The sequence below is a fragment of the Mobula birostris genome, chromosome 4, assembly GCF_030028105.1.
Source record: "Mobula birostris isolate sMobBir1 chromosome 4, sMobBir1.hap1, whole genome shotgun sequence".
NCBI lineage: Eukaryota > Metazoa > Chordata > Chondrichthyes > Myliobatiformes > Myliobatidae > Mobula > Mobula birostris.
Genome location: NC_092373.1, coordinates 19,550,223 through 19,567,661, shown reverse-complemented (window position 1 = coordinate 19,567,661; position 17,439 = coordinate 19,550,223).

The following is a 17,439-nucleotide window of genomic DNA, read 5'->3' as shown; positions in this document are numbered from 1 at the left end:
GAGGGGAAGACTCTAGCCAAGCTGAAACACAGAGGAATGAAAGCTCCATTACCCAGCTTCTTGTTAGGAAATGTGTAATCTCTGGAGAACCGAAGATTGAGGACCGAAGGCAAATGGAGGGAAATGAGGAATTGCTGTGTTTTGTGTTTCATGGCTCACTCCGGACACACTGGATACGTCGGTAAGACCCGAGGGCTTCTGTTACACAGAATGGATCAGACTGCTGATTCAGGAAAGGCAAAAGATGGGGGGTATTTGTTTCATGATAAACTCACTGTGGTGCTCAGACATACTCTTTTTCCCATGACCTGGAACATGTAACAATTAAGTGCCTATTACCAAGAGAGTGCCCCTCCGAGATCCTGACGGCAATTTACAAACCGCCAAAGGCTGATGTTATACAGGCACTCGAGATATTGTGTGCTGCCATTGGTAAGCAAGAAACAACCAACCCTGCCACCTTTAATATCATGGTCAGGGACTTCAATCAGGCTTGCATGAAGAAATCTCTGGGGTCCCAACACCACCACGGCTATACTATGATTAGGAATGCCTATCATTCCATGCTCAGACAGCATTTCAGGAAATTTGATCACTTTGCCTGCCCTCCTCCGACCTGCATACAGGAAGAGGCTAAAAAGAGCAAGGCTCCAGAGGTAAGGATAACAAAGAGGAGGAATTACAGGAAGGATATTAATAAGGTTGAAAGAGTGCAGAGAAGGTTTACAAGGATGTTGCCGAGACTTGAGAAACTCAGTTACAGAGAAAGGTTGAATAGGTTAGGACTTTATTCCCTGTAGCGTAGAAGAATGAGGGGAGATTTGATAGAGGTATATAAAATTATGATGGGTATGGATAGAGTGAATGCAAGCAGGCTTTTTTCACTGAGGCAAGGGGAGAAAAAAACCAGAGGACATGGGTTAAGGGTGAAAGGGGAAAAGTTTAAAGGGAACATGGCGGGGGGGGCTTCTTCACACAGAGGGTGGTGGGAGTATGGAATGAGCTGCCAGACGAGGTGGTAAATGCGGGTTCTTTTTTAACATTTAAGGATAAATTGGACAGATACATGGATGGGAGGTGTATGGAGGGATATGGTCCGTGTGTAGGTCAGTGGGACTAGGCAGAAAATGGTTCGGCACAGCCAAGAAGGGCCAAAAGGCCTGGTTCTGTGCTGTAGTTTTTCTATGGTTTCTATGGTTGTTTGGGGGCAGAGGAGTGGCTACAGGACTGCTTTGAGTCAGTGAACTGAACCCTGTCCAAGGTCTGGAATATAGTGTTGGGAAATGTATGATAATGCATTTTGGTTAAAGTATCAATAGTGCAGACTATTATCTAAATGGGGAGAAAATTCAAACATCAGTGGTGCAAAGGGACTTAGGAGTCCTCATGCAAGACTCCCAGAAGGTTAATTCACAGATTGGGTCTGTGGTAAAGAAGGCAAATGCAATGTTAGCATTTATTTCAAGGGGAATAGAATATAAAAACAAGGAGATAATGCTAAAGCTTTATAAGACACTAGTCAGGCCACACTTGGAGTATTGTCAATAGTTTTGGGACCCTCATCTCAGAAAGATTACATCAACAAATCAAGAATATCACTGGTAAAAAGCTCCTCTGTTCTTCAGGTGGATGTTTGAAAGCAAAGGATGGTACCATTATCATGGAAAAAGATGAGATTATGAACAGATGGACTGAGTATATTCAGGAATTGTTTGAAGACGATCGAGGCGAAAAACCAGAAATTAAGAAAAACATTGAAAGTCCAAGTATTTTAAAATCTGAAGTTTGTAATGCAATAAATAAGATGAAAAAAGGAAAGGCAGTTGGTCCTGATGAATTAGTAATAGAACAAATTATCGCCCTTGAAGATTATGGAATTGAAAATCTTACTGATTTAATCAATGACCCATTTATGAGTCTGGAATAATACCAGAAGAGATGAAAAAATCAGTATTTATCACTCTTCCTAAGAAACCTGGAGCAATAGAATGTGAATTACATAGGACCATAAGTTTAATGAGTCATATTACCAAGATACTTCTAAGAATCTTGATGGCAAGAGCGAAAAGTAAGATACAAGCTGAAATAGGTAAAGAACAATGTGGTTTTGCAAAAGACAGAGGTACAAGAAACGCAATATTGATGTTAAGGATACTATCAGAATGAGCTATTCAAGTGCAAAAAGATTGTTTGTTTTATTAACTTTGTTTTATTTGATAAAGTGAAGCACAATAAGTTATTTGAAATATTACAGAAAACTCTAGACCTAGATTCGAAAGACCTCTGCCTAATCAGAAATCTGTACTGGGAACAAACTGCCGCTGTAAGAATAGATGGAGAAGAGAGTCAGTTTACGAAAATCAAGAGAGGCATTAGACAAGGGTGTGTTTTCTCCCCTGATTTGTTTAATATGTACAGTGAAACAATATTACAAAAAATAAGAGACATCTTGGGAATCAAAGTTGGCGGTGAAAACATCAATAATTTCAGATATGCAGATGACACTGCGTTAATTGCAAGTACAGAGGAAGAACTACAAAACTTAATTGATTTAATTGTTGAAGGAAGTGCAAAAATGGGTCTATCTATCAATTGCAAAAAGACAGAATGTATGGTGATAACCAAAAAGAAGGAGAATCCTATCTGCAGGCTGAGAATAAACGGGGAAGACATAAAACAAGTACAGAACTTTTACTACTTAGGAAGCTGGGTGACATCAGATGGCAGGTGCGACATCGACACCAAAGGAAGACTAGGGATGGCAAAAGATACCTTTACGAGAATGAAGAGTATAATGACCAACAGTGAACTAGGCAGAACAACCCGCCTCAGAGCACTGAAATGTTACGTTTAGCCAGTTATGTTATATGGCTCAGAATGTTGGACAATATCTAGTAACATGAGGAAATGAATTGAAGCAGTAGAGATGTGGTTTTTGAGGAGGATGCAAAGAATATCATGTTTGAAATGAATATCTAATGAGGATGTCATGAACAGAGCAAACACAAAAAGAGAAATAATGTATGAGATCATGAAAAGGCAATGCAACTTCATTGGACATGTGATGAGGAAAGAGGAGTTAGAATGCACGGTAATTATGGGAAAGACTGAAGGGAAGAAAGCAAGATGAAGACAAAGACAAATGATGATGGAGACAGCAGCCAGAGAATTGGAAATGAATACCAATGAATTGATCCACTTGACCCGAAACAGGAGTGTGTAGGCCATGGCAGTGAAAGCTCAAACTGGGCATGGCACCTGATGATGATGATCTCAGAAAGGATGTTTTGTCATTGGAGAGTCCAGAGGAGGTTCATCAGGATGATTTTGGGAATGAAAGGGTTAACATATGAGGAGTGTCTGGCAGCTATGGGCCTGTACTCACTGGAATTTAGAAGAATGTGTGGGGATCTCATTGAAACCTACTGAATGTTGAAAGGACTAGATAAGGTGGATGTGGAGAGGATGTTTCCTGTGGTGAGGGTATCCAGAACTAGAGAGCACAGCCTCAAAATTGAGGGGTGACCTTTTCGAACAGAAGTAAGGAGGATTTTTTTTTTTAGCCAAAGAGCAGTGAATCTGTGGAATGCTTTGCCACAGACTGCGGTGAAGGCCAGGTCCATGGGTAGATTTAAAGCAGAAGTTGATCGATTTCTGATTGGTCGGGACATCAAGAGATATGGTGCGAGGGCAGGTGTATGGGGTTGAATGAGATCTGGGATTAGCCATGATGAAATGGCAGAGTGGACTCGATGGGCTGAATGGCCTAATTCTGCTACTGTGTCTTATGGACTCATCAGAGCATCTATACCACAGTTATCACAGACTTTATAAAAACAGTCGCAGAAGAGTGTGTCCCCACAACATCATTCAGCGTCTTCTCCAACCAGAAGACCTGAATGAACCATGAGATCCACAATCTGCTGAGGGTCAGATCAGTGGCATTCAGGTGCAGCGATCAAGCAAGATACAGAAGTACGATCTCCAGAAACCCATCTCACGTCTAAAGTGCAATTCTGGACCAAACTTGAATTACTGCAGGATGCTCAACAAGTGTGGCAGGGCTTGAACGCTATCACCTCTTACAAAGTGAAACCAAGCAGCATAGGTGACAACAAGGCTTCAGTCTCAGATGAGCTCAATACCTTGGTCAAAACATGGGCAGATCCTTCACAAACTCCCACAGTCCCTGATGACCCTGTGTTTCAGTCTCCGAGGCATCCTTCAGGAGACTGAACCCATCCGGCCCAAGTGGGGTACTTGGCTAAGAACTAAAGACCTGTGCTGATCAACTACCTAGTGTGTTCACTGAGATCTTTAACCCCTCACTTTGGCAGTCTAAGGTACCCACCTGCTTCAAGCAGTATTTAATTATACCGTTGCCTTAGAAGAACGTGATAACCTGCCTCAATGACTATCATGCAGCACATCCACAGTGATGAAGTGCTTTGAGAGGCTGGTGATGAAACATATCAACTCCTGCCTGAGAAGTGGCTTGGATCCGCTCCAATTTGCCTACCGTCACAACAGGTCCACAGCAGATACCTTTTCATTGGCTCTTCACTCAACCTTGGAACATCTAGACAGCAAAGATGCAAATAGACCAGGGTGCTCTGTATCGACTACAGCTGGACATTCAACTCTATCATCCCCTCAAAACTAATCAATAAGCTCCAAGACCTCGGCCTCAATACATCCTTGTGCAGTTGGATCCTTGGTTTCCTCACTTGCAGACCCCAGTCAGTTCGGATTGGCAAAATACACCTCCTCCACAGTCTCCACCAGTATAAGTTCAACACAACAGTGTGTGCTTATTCCTCTGCTCTACTCACTTTACACTTGTGACTTTGAGGCCAAGCGTAGCTGCAATGCAATATTCAAGTATGCTGACGACACCACTGTCCTAGGCCAAATCAAAGGTGGTGATGGATCAGGAGGGAGATAGGAAATCTAGCTGAGTGGTGTCACTCAATGTCAGCAAGACCAAGGAGCTGATTATTTACTTCAGGAGGAAGAAACGAGAGGTCCATGAGCCAGTACTCGTTGAAGGATCAGAGGTGGAGAGGGTCAGCAAATTTAAATTCCTCAGTGTTACCATTTCTGAGGGCCTGTCCTGGATCCAGCAGGTAAGTGCCGTTGCGAAAAAAGAACAGCACTGCTTCTATTTTCTTAGAAGACAGCAAAGATAAGCGTGACATCTAAAACACTGGCAAACGTCTATAGATGTGTGGTGGAGAGCATATTGACTGGTCGCATCATGGCCTGATTTGGAAATACTGATGCCCTTGAACAGAAAATCCTACAGAAAGTCAGGTATATGGCCCAGTCCATCACAGGTAAAGTCCTACCCACCACCACTGAGCAGATCTACATGGAATATTCTTGCAGGAAAGCAGCACCCGTTATCGAGGACCACCAGCGTCTAGGACATGCTCCTTTCTCGCTTCTGCCATCAGGAAGAAGGTACAGGAGCCTTAGGATACACTCTGTGAGGTTCAGGAACAGTTATTACCCCTTAACATCATGCTCTTGAACCAGAGGGGATAATTTCACTCAACTTCATTCATCCCATCACTGAACTGTTCCCACAGCCTATGGTTTTAATTTCAATTTTTTTGGTATTTATTGCTTATTTATTCTCATTTTATTTTTCTTTTGTATTTGCACAGTTTATATTGTATTATGCACATTGGTTGTGTGTGGTCTTTCATTGATTCTGTTGTGTTTCTTGGATTACTGTATATGCCCACAAGAAAATGAATTTCAGGCTTTTGTATGGTGATATATATGTACTTTGATATTAAATTTACTTTGAACTTTGAACTTTAATCATGGCCAGAGTTAACTCCAGATTAAGGAAGAACCTGGACCCACTGCAACTTGTCTACCAGTACAATAGGTATAATCTCACTGGCTCCCCACTGGGCCTTGGACTACCGGCACAACAGCAATACATACCTACATCATAAAAACTCTGGCTTACACCTAATCAGTGCTGGTCCGTCTCCTGAGCAGGGCGGTAATGCACGTTCCGGGCCGCCGAGAATAGTGGACTCTATAAGTTGCTTCGGTGCCTGGGGTTGCTTTGTGAATTCTGTCGTTTTCGTGTCCAGCTGAGTTTAGCCAGCCGTTTGCTGCTACTCCGAGTCAAGATATGAATTCTATTATTTTCGTGGGCAGCTGAGGATTGATGGCCGTTTGCCGCTACTCCGAGCCAAGATAAGAATTGTCTGTCGTTGCTTGGTTTAGTCGTCTCGTGTCCAGCTGAGGATTTCAGGCCATTTGCCACTACTCCGAGTCAAGATACGAATTGACTGTCGTTGTTTGGTTTTGTTGCCTCGTGTCCAGCTGAGTTTTGCAGGCCGTTTACTGCTACTCTGAGTCAAGATACGAATTGTCTGTCTTTGTTTGGTTTTGTCACCCCGTATCCAAGTTCGAGTCCCGGCTTCGAGTCCAAGTTCCGCATCAGAGTCTGAGTCCAAGTCCAAGTTCCGCGTCCGTGTCCAAGTCCAGGTTCCTCCAGTTGGTTGCCCAACGTTTACTTCCATGTAAGCACCTAATCCTCGTTCTCCAGCCTTCCTGGCAATTATTAATAAAATACACTTCTGTTAATGCTACCTCCGTGTCTGTGTCCTGCACTTGGGTCCGCCCCCAATGCCCCATTGTAACACATATACAGTATATATTGACAGTAATATACGTGCGTGTGTGTATATACACACATATTGCTGTAAATTTGTTTTATTAATGTATTGCACTGTACTGTTGCTGCAAAACAACAAATTTCACAACATGAACACAAGAGATACTGCAGATACTGGAAGTCCAGAGCAACACACACAAAATGCTGGAGGAACTCAGCAGATCAGACAGTATTTATGGAAATGAATAAGCAGTTGACGTTTTGGACTGAGACCCTACTTCAGGTCTGGGAAGGAAGACGGAAAAAGCTGTAATAAGAAGGTGGGGGGAGGAAAAGGAGTCCAAGCCCTCTATTCTGAGGCTTTGTTCTCTGGTCTTAGATTCCCCCACCATAGGAAGCATCCTCTCCTCATCCACTCTATCAAGGCCTTTCACCATTTGATAGGTTTCAATTAGGTCACCCCTCATTAATCAGAATTCTAGTGAATACAGGGACAGAGCCATCAAACGCTCTTCATATGATAAGCTTTTCAATCCTGGGATAATTTTCATGAACCTACTTCAAACTCTGTCCAGTTTCAGAATGTCCTTTCTAAGATAAGGGGACCAAACCTGCTCTCCATACTCCAATTGAGGCCTCACAAATGCTTTATAAAGACTCAACATTACATCCTTGCTTTTATATTCTAGTTGTCTTGAAATGAATGCTAACATTGCATTTGCCTTCCTCACCATAGACTCAACCTGCAGATTAACCTTTAAAGAAACCTGCATTAGACTCCCAATTCCCTTTGCACCTCAGTTTTTTGTATTTTCTCTCCATTTAGAAAATAGTCAACCTTTTCATTTATTTTACCAAAGTGCATGATCATACTTCCCGACACTGTACACCATCTGCCACTTCTTTGCCCATTCTCCTAATTTGTCCAAGTTCTTCTGTAGCCTCTCTACTTCCTCAAAACTTTCTGCTCCTCCACCTATCTTCGTATCATTTGCAAACTTTACAACAAAGCCATCAATTCCTACATCCAAATCATTGACATATAATGTAAAAAAATCAGAGCCAACACAGACCCTTGCTGAACACTACTAGTCACCAGCAGCCAGCTGGAGAAGGCTCCCTTTATTCCCACTCTTTGCCTTCTGCCAATCAGCCGCTGCTTTATCCATGCTAGAATCTTTCCTGTCATAGCATGAGCTCGTAACTTGTTAAGCAGCCTCATGTGTGGCACCATGTCAAAGGCCTTCTGAAAATCCAAGTACACAACATTCACTGATTCTCCTTTGTCTATCCTGTATGTTATTTCTTCAAAGGATTGCAACAGATTTGTCAGGCAAGATTTTCCCTTGAGGAAACCATGCTGACTGCAGCCTATTTTATCATGTGCCTCCAAGTACTCTGAAACCCCATTCTTAATAATCGACTCAGACATCTTCCCAATCACTGAGGTCAGACTAACTGGCCTATAATTTCCTTTATTCTGCTTCTCTCCCTTCTTGAAGAGTAGAGCGACATTTGTCATTTTCCAGCCTTCTGGAAGCATTTCAGAATCTAGCACTCACAATCTCTTCAGCTACCTCTCTTTGAACACTTGGGTGTACACCATCTGGTCCAGGTGACTTATCTGCTTGCAGACCCTTCAGTTTTCCAAGAACCTTCTCCCTAGTAATGTCAACTTCACACACTTCATGACCCCAGACACCTGGAACACCGATGCAAAATACTTACTCACTTCATCTGCTATTTCCTTGTCCCCCATTACTACCTCTCCTGCATTGTTTTCCAGTGGTCCGATGTCCACTCTCACCTCTCTAGAAACTCCCCCTCATGGGACCCAGCACCAACCTGATTTTCCCAATCTACCTGCATATTGAAATCCTCCTATTGTAACATTGTCCTTTTGGCATGCATCTTCTATCTCCCTTTGTAACTTGCAGATTACATCCTTACTATTGTTTCGGAGTCTATGTACACTCAGATCAGGGTCTTTTTACACTTGTAGTTCCTTAGCTTTATCCACTATGATTCAAGTCAAGTCAAATTTATTGTCATTTAGCTATATACATCTATATAACATATATAACCATGTATAGAAACAAAACAATATTTCTCTGAACCTGGGTGTAAGGCACAGAGTACACATAATACACAATAAATTATGATGGTATGGATAAATTCTACAGATGAATCACACATAAATAACAAACTAAAGTGCATTAATATTAAATATTGTAAGGTACGAACAGATTAACCAGATTAACATCATATTCATTGACATTGAATATGATGTGGCAAGGAGTTCAGAAGCCTGATGGCCTGGGGAAAGAAACTGTTTCTCATCCTGACCATTTTTGTTTTTCTACATCGTAGCTCCTGGCTGATGGCCGAAAGTCAAAGAGCATGATGGATGGATAGGTGGGATCCTTAATAATACTGAAGGCCCTGCATATGCAGTGCTCCTGATAAGTGTCATCAGTGGATGGTAGGGAGACCCCTATGATCCTCTCAGCCGTTCTCACAGTCCTTCGTAGGGACTTCTGGTCCAATGCTCAGCTGCTTCCATACCAGATGGAGATGCAACTTGTCAGGATGCTCTCAGTAGTGCTCCTGTAAAACTCAGTTAAGATGGGCGGGAGGAGCCTTGCTTGCCTTAATCTTCCTAGGAAGTGGAGATGCTGCTGCGCCTTCTTGTTCAGGGAGGTGATATTAATGGACAAGGTGAAGTCATCCATGATGTGAACTCCCAGGAAATTGGTGCACTTAACTCTGTACGGAGGAGCCATGTATTTGCAGAGGGGGATGGTTCGTCTGCACCTTCCTGAAGTCCACAATGACTTCCCTTGTCTTCTCCATGTTCAGACTTAGGTAGTTCTTTTCACAGAAATCCACCAGTTACTCCGCTTCCTCTCTATATTCATCGTTCTTGATAAGGCCAACTACTGTTGTGTCATCAGCAAACTCGATGAACTGGATCTTGCAGCACAGTCATGTGTCAGCAGTGTGAATAGCAGTAGACTGAGCACACAACCTTGGAGAGCACCAGTGCTCGGTGTACCGGGACTAGAGACATTACTGCCCACATGGACTGACTGTGGCCTCGCTATTAAGAAATCTAGTATCCAATTGCAGAACGAGGTGTTGAGACCCAGTGAGGACAGTTTCCCCACCAGTTTCTGGGGTATGATGGTGTTGAACACCAAACTGAGGTGTATACGCAGCAGTCTGGCATATGAGACCCCACTTTCCAGGTGGGACAGGACAGAGTGGAGGGCAGAGGCTGTTGCATTGTCAGTGGATCAATTTGAGCGATAAGTGAATAGACGGGAGAAAGGCTTTAATGTGCTCCATGACTAGCTGCTCAAAGCATTTCAATACGGTTGATGTTAATGCCACCAGGTGATAGTCTTTTAGGCAGGTTACTGTCACCTTCTTTGGCACTGGAATGATGGTTGCCACCTTGAAAACCAAGGGGACAATGTATTGTTCCAGAGAGATGTTAAATTTATCTCTCAGCACCTTCATCAGCTGGGCTGCGCAGCCCTTCAGAACCCGGCCTGGTATACTGTTGGGCCCCGCAGCTTTGCGTGGGTTGACTTTAGCAAGGGTCTTCCTCACCTCAGCTTCAGCCAAATGGGGTGTCTGCTCCCCTTAGGGGAGGGGTGCCTTCCTCGCCAGCACTTTGTTCTGTGCATCAAACCCAGTGTACAAGACATTCAGCCTCTCAGGGAGCGCAACATACTGGTCACTGACATGCAGGGTAGACTTGTAGTCTGTAATCCTCTGAATTCCCTGCCGCATGCGCCTCATGTCTCTGGCATCACCACCTTCCAACCCTATGTTACCTCTTTCTAATGATTTGATGTCATTTTTTACCAGCAGAGCAATGCCACTCCCTTTGCTTTCCTGCCTGTCCTTTTGATACAATGTACATCCTTAGACATTAAGCTTCCAGCTATAATCTTCTTTCAGCTGTGATTCATTGATGTCCATTTGTGTCTGTGCTATAAGTTCATCTATTTTATACCAAATAGTATACGCAATGAAATATAGCACCTTCAGTCCTGTATTCATCCTGTTCGCCTGTTACATTGCAACATCAAGTTGACAGCAATTTTTGCCCTATTGTTAGCCTCCTTCCTACGAGTCTCACTGCACTTGCCTCTCTTTGTAAACCAACTACCTCATCCTCAGCACCATCATCCAGTTCCCATCCCTCTGCCGAATTAGTCTAAATCCTGCCGAACAACTCTAGCCAATCTGCTAGCAAGGATATTGAATCACCTTGGGTTCAGGTGTAAACTGGCCCTTTTGTACAGGTCACACCTATCCTAGAAGAGATTCCAATTATCCATAAATCTGAACCCCTGTCCCCTGCACCAGTTCCTCAGCCATGCAGTCACCTGCCAAATTATCTAGTCTTACCCTCACTGGCACGTGGCACAGGCGGTAATCCAGAGATTACTACCCTGGAGGTCCTGTTTTTCAGCTTTCTACCTACCTTCCTAAAATCTCTCTTCAGGACCTCCTCACTTTGTCTACCTATGTCATTGGTGCCAAAATGCACCAAGACTTCTGGCTGCTCACCCGCATCCTTGTGAATGCTATGGACCTGATCCGAGACATCCCTGACCCTGGCACCAGGGAGGAATCATGCCATCCTGGTATCTCTATTGTGCCCACAGAATCTCATCTCTGTTTGTCTCCCGGACTTCCCATATCCCACACACAGTACAAAGCACTGCTCCTGCAGCCATAAACAAGAGAAAATCTGCAGATGCTGGAAATCCAAGTAACAAGAGAATGGCTCCAGGGGCAACACACAAAATGCTGGAGGAACTCAGCAGGCCAGACAGCATCTACGGAAAAGAGTACAGTGAATGTTTTGGGCTGAGACCCTTCAGCATGTGCCAAAGGGTCTAGGCCCGAAACGTCGACTGTACTCTTTTCTGTAGGTGCTGTCTGGCCTGCTGAGTTCCTCCAGCATTTTGTGTGTTGCCCCTGGAGCCATTCTTTCTAAACTACTCTGCCCTAACAGATGAGGAATGAACAAATAAGAACAGAAAAAGAGAAACTTACCAGGTACTTTACTTCGCCTAAGCCTGATGAGCCAAAGCCACTCTAAACACTGGCACTCTCAAACAAATGGCCGCTCTGCTTGCACTTGAATTATTTTTATTGGATCGTTCTGATGAATCCCCCTTCTTGATTGGTTGCTCCTCAACTCAGAGAAACTATTGCGAAGCTCTGCCTATCACCATCCTGATTGAAAGGTAGCTCTTTTTATACACCACTGACATTGATTGTCCAACTCAGAGAAAACTTATTCTGCTTGCAGGGATAAGTGCCGGGGGGATATTAGTGGGGAAGGACGAACAGACATGTGAATCATGGAGGGAGCAATCCCAGCAGAAAGTGGAGAATATGAGTCAGAGGCTTCTGTCAGTCAGAGTTGTCCATTGATATTGTGTCCTAGCTGTCTAGACACGCAAGCCTGGGCAGTATGATATAGAGAGCAAGCTCCCCCTCTCCATGCAACTGATGAACCCATAGGAATGGCAGAGACTGATACGGTTTGGTACCAGAAGCGATGCAGGAGTTGCCAGTTAGCATTGAACTCAATGTAGGACTGCCTCAGGGTCTCCAGCTTCGAAATTTTCCCTTGGGGTTTACTCCCAGAGCCTTCCCCATGAGTGGGTATAGCTGCAAGGCAGCGGAGGTTTGCGATCAGAGTTTTCCTTCTCCTAGATAGGCTGCCAACCACAGCTGACGAATCCCATCTGCCCGAAGTGACTGGTTTTAAGGCGCCAGTAACCCAACTTTGCCCGTACTCCCTTCAGCAGAAACAGTTCCTCCAGGCTTAGTCGCTAAGCCACACGTGAAGGCCAAGAGCTGGACTTGGTTGTCAGAGGTTATTTGAGGTGCACGCCATTGGAGCATTTAATCTGTAGTGGGAGCTTTTCCCCATTGCCTTCCCCAGCTAGAAAGTGGAGAATGGGGCAGGGATCAAGATCTTTTTGGTGGTAGGATCCCGCTGAAAGTGATGGAGATTGTGGAGAATGTGATGTTCTGGATGCAAAGGCTCATGGAGTGGCAGGTGAGGATGGAGAATGCTATCCCAGTTAAAGTGGCGGGGAAGATGGGGCGAGGGCAGATTTCAAAACATACAGTATGTCTGTGATATTAAATTTGTTTCTCATTCTGATAGTTAATTTAAAGCACCAAAAGATACTTTTCTAGTAGATCGTAATGTTATCCTCTGACATGAAAAGGCAGCATGCTGGCTTTCCTTTGACTTATGCCAAATTTCCTTCTCCGAGTCACAGTGATTGAAAGAACACACAGCACTGAAGTGTTCCGGCAGAATCTCAGTCTAGTTTAAATATAGCACCCCGTTGGCTTATGGTATTGATTTAAGAGGAACATAGTGAAGGATTGCCTTTCAGCTGAAATGTTGAATTGAGATCTCGAATCTGCTTTCAGATGGATGTAGAAGAACCAGTGGCACTTTTCAAATACAGTAATAAATAATTTCACATCACTAGTGTTGAGGTTGAGAGGGTAGAGAGCTTCAAGTTCCTTGGTGTGAACATCACTAATTGTCTGTCCTGGTCAAACCATGTTGGTGTCACAGCCAAGAAAGCTGACCCATGCCTCTGCTTCTTCACAGGTCTAAAGCAATTCAACATGTTCCTGTCAACACACCAATTATTTCTCAAAGCGCCACAGGAAGCATCCTGTTAGGCTGCATGACGGCTTGGTGTGACAGCTGCTCTGCACATGATGGCACGAAGCTGCAGAGAGATGTGGACATCAGCATATCACAGGAACCAGCCTCCCCTTTATGGGTTCTGTTTATAATTCTCACTGCCTCAGTAAAGCAGCCAGCAAAGTCCAAGGCCCCTAACATTCTCACTCCTCCCCTCTCCCATCAGACAGAAAACCACAGGGCATAGGAGCAGAATTAGGCCATTCAGCCCATTGAATCTGCTCCACCATCCCATCATGGCTGATTTATTATCCCTCTCAACCTCATTCTCCTGCAGTCACCCTGGAAGATTTAGCACCCTGACTAATCAAAACCTATCCACCTCCATTTTAAGTATACTCAATGATTGGCCTCCGTAGCCATCTGGAACAATTCAATTGGTTCATACTGTCTGGCTAAATAAATTCCTCCTCATCTCTGTTCTAAATGAACATCCCTCAATCCTGAGGCTGTGCTCTCTGATCCTAGACACCCATTATAGGAAACATCTTCTCCACAACAACTCAAAAAAGGCCTTTCAATATTCCATAGGTTCAATGAGGTCCCCCTCATTCTTCTAAACTCCAGCAAGTGCAGGCTCAGAGCCATCAAACGCTCTTCATCCATTAACCCTTTTGTTCCCAGAATCATTCTCATGAACAACCTCTGAACCCTCTCCAATGCCAGCAATCCTTTTCTTCGATAGGAGTCCAAAACTGCTCACAATGCTCCAAGTTCAGCCTGACCAGTTCCTAATAAAACATCACCATTACACTTTTGTTCTTATATTCTAGTCCTCTCGAAGTGAATGCTAACATTGCATTTGCCTTCCTTACCACCTTCTCAACCCGTAAGTTAACCTTCAGGGAATCAAGCAGAGGGACTCCTGAATCCCTTTGCACTTGTGATTTTTGAATTTTCTGTCCATTTAAAAAATAGTCTGTGTCTTTATTCCAAGGTGCATGACCATACAATTCCCTACACTATATTTCATCTGCCACTTCTTTGCCCGTTCTCCAAATCTGTTTAAGAACATCTTCAGACTCCCTACTTCCTCAACACTATCTGCCCCTCCACCTATCTTCGTATCGGCCACAAACCTGGCCAGAATGCCATCAATTCTGTCTTCCATATCATTGATATATAACACGAAAAGAAGTGGTTCCAACACCGACCCCTGCAGAACACCACAAATCACTGGCAGTCAACCTGAAAAGGACCCCCTTTATTCCCTATCTTTGCCTTCTGCTGGTCATCCAATCTTCTATCCATGTTAGAGTCTTTATTGTAATACCATGGGCTCTTATCTTGTTAACCAGCCTCATGTGCAGCACCTTGTCAAAGGCCTTCTGAAAATCCAACTAAACAACACCCATTGCCTCTCTCTTGTCTATACTGCCTGCTATTTCCTTAAAGAATTCCAACAGCTTTGTCAGGCAAGATTTCCCCTTAAGGAAACCATGCTGACTTTGGCAATTTTATCATGTTCCTCCAAGTACTGCAAAACCCAATCCTCATTAATGAACTCCAACACCACTTCATCCGCTGAAGTCATGGCTAAATGGCCTACATTTTCCTTTCTTCTGCCTCTCTCCCATCTTAAAGAGTGGAGTGACATTTGTAATTTGCCAGTCCTCTGGAACCATTACAGAATCTAGTAATCCTTGAAAGATCACGACCAATGCCTCCACAGTCTCTTCAGCTACCTCTTTCAGAATGCTGGGGTGTAGTCCATCTGGTCCTTCAGATTTTTCAGCTTCCCAAGCACGTTTTCCTTAGTAATAGCAACTACACTCACTACAGGACACAAAAACCTGGAACTACGTACCATCAGGATCAAACAGGGCTTCTATCCCACTGTTATCAGACTCGTAAATAGACCTCTTGCACAATAAGATGAATTCTTGGCCTCATAACCTACCTCGTTATGATCTTGCACTTTATCGTTTGCCTCCACTGCATTTTTTCCAATGACTTTTACACTTTATTCTACATTGTTAGTGTTTTACCTCATTCTGACTCACTGCCTCTTGGTACATGTGATAGTAATAATATTAGTCCTTGGTTTTCTTGCCAATGACACAAATGTGATTATTTAGCCACAGTAGGTGGGAGCTTGTGTAATATTTGTTTCGTTTCTAAGACTGCTTAGTTCTTCACTGGCCGTGATAAACCATGGGACATCCTTAATGAAAGGAAAGTTTATCTTCTTCCTCTGATGGGAGCATGTGAAACTCTTCATTACTACTCACCCTCTATGGTTTCAGCTGGATTCTCAACCAGGTTTTTATTTTTTCCGCACCCTGCCCCCCATTCTCTTTATACTTACTACTGTCTCTACCCCTCATCCTGATGCAAGATATTGAACCAGAAACACCAACGGTTCCTCTCTCCTGACAGTCGCTGCTCGACCTGCTGAGTTCTTCCAGCAGGTTGTTTGCTGCTCTAGATTCCAACCTCTGGAGTCTCTTGTGCCTCAAATATATTAAATCAATTTGGACACAAAAATTCTGATTTTGACCCCAAATATTAACAGTTCCTCTCTCTCCACAGATGCTGCTCAACCCACTGAGCTCCCCAGCTGATTGTTGCTATCAATTCAATTCCTTATTTTAAATATTTTTTCTAGTTATTGGACCACAGGAGCAGCATTTGGGCACCATAGCAGTGTAGCGGTTAACATGACACTACCACAGCTCAGAGTTTGGCGTTAAATTCTGGCATCTTCTGTAAGGAGTTTATATGTCCATAAGACCATAAGACATAGGAGCAGAATTAGGCTATTTGGCCCATTGAGTCTGCTGTGCCATTCAATCATGGCTGATCCTTTTTATCCCCTCCAGCCCCAATCCCCGATGCTGTGTCCAATCAAGGACCTATCAAGCTCTGCCTTAGATACACAGCTGCCTGTGGTAACAAATTCCACTAATTCACCACCCTCAGGAAAAAGAAATTTCTCCGCATCTCTGTTTTAAATGGATGCCCCTCAATCCTGAGACTGTGGCCTCTTGTCCTAGACTCCCCCACCATGGAAAACATCCTTTCCACATCTACTCTGTCTAGGCCTTTCAATATTCGAAAAGTTTCAATGAGATCCCCCCACCTCATCCTTCTGAATTCCGGTGAGTACAGACCCAGAGCCATCAAATGTTCCTCGTATGATAACACTTTCATTCCCAGAATCATCCTTGTGTACCTCCTCTGGACCCTCTCCAATGCCAGTACATCTTTTCTTAGATGAGGAGTCCAAAACTCTTCACAATACTCAAGGTGAGGCCTCACCAATGCCTTATAAAGCCTCAGCATCACATCCTTGCTCTTGTATTCTAGACCTCTTCAAATGAATGCTAACATTGCACTTGCCTACTTCACCACCAACTCAACCTGCAAGTTGAACTTCAAGGTGTTCTGCACAAGGACTCACAGGTCCCTTTGCATCTCGGATTTCTGGATTCTCTCCCTGTTTAGAAAATAGTCTGCACATTTGTTTCTTCTACCAAAGTGAATGACCATGCATTTTCCAAAAATGTATTTCATTTGCCGCTTTCTTGCCCATTCTCCTAATCTGTTTAAGTCCTTCTGCATCCTACCTGTTTCCTCAACACTACCTGCCCCTCCGCCAATCTTTGTATCATCTGTTCCATCAACTAAATCATTGATATACAGCATAAAAAGAGGCATTCCCAACACCAACTCCTGCAGAACAACACTAGTCACTGGCAACCAACCAGACAAGGATCCTTTTATACCTGCTCACTATCTCCTGCCAATCAGCCAATGCTCTAACCATGCCAGTAACTTTCCTGTAATACCATGGGCTCTTAACTTGGTAAGCAGCCTCATGCTTGGCACCTTGTTAAAGGCCTTCTGAAAGTCCAAATATACAACATCTACTGTATCTATCCTTCTTGTAATCTCCTCAAAGAGTTCCAACAGGTTCGTCAGACAAGATTTTCCCTTAAGGAAACCATGCTGGCTTTGTTCTATTTTGTCCTGTGACACCAAGTACTCCATCACCTCACCCTTAACAATTGTCCTCCCTGTGAATGCA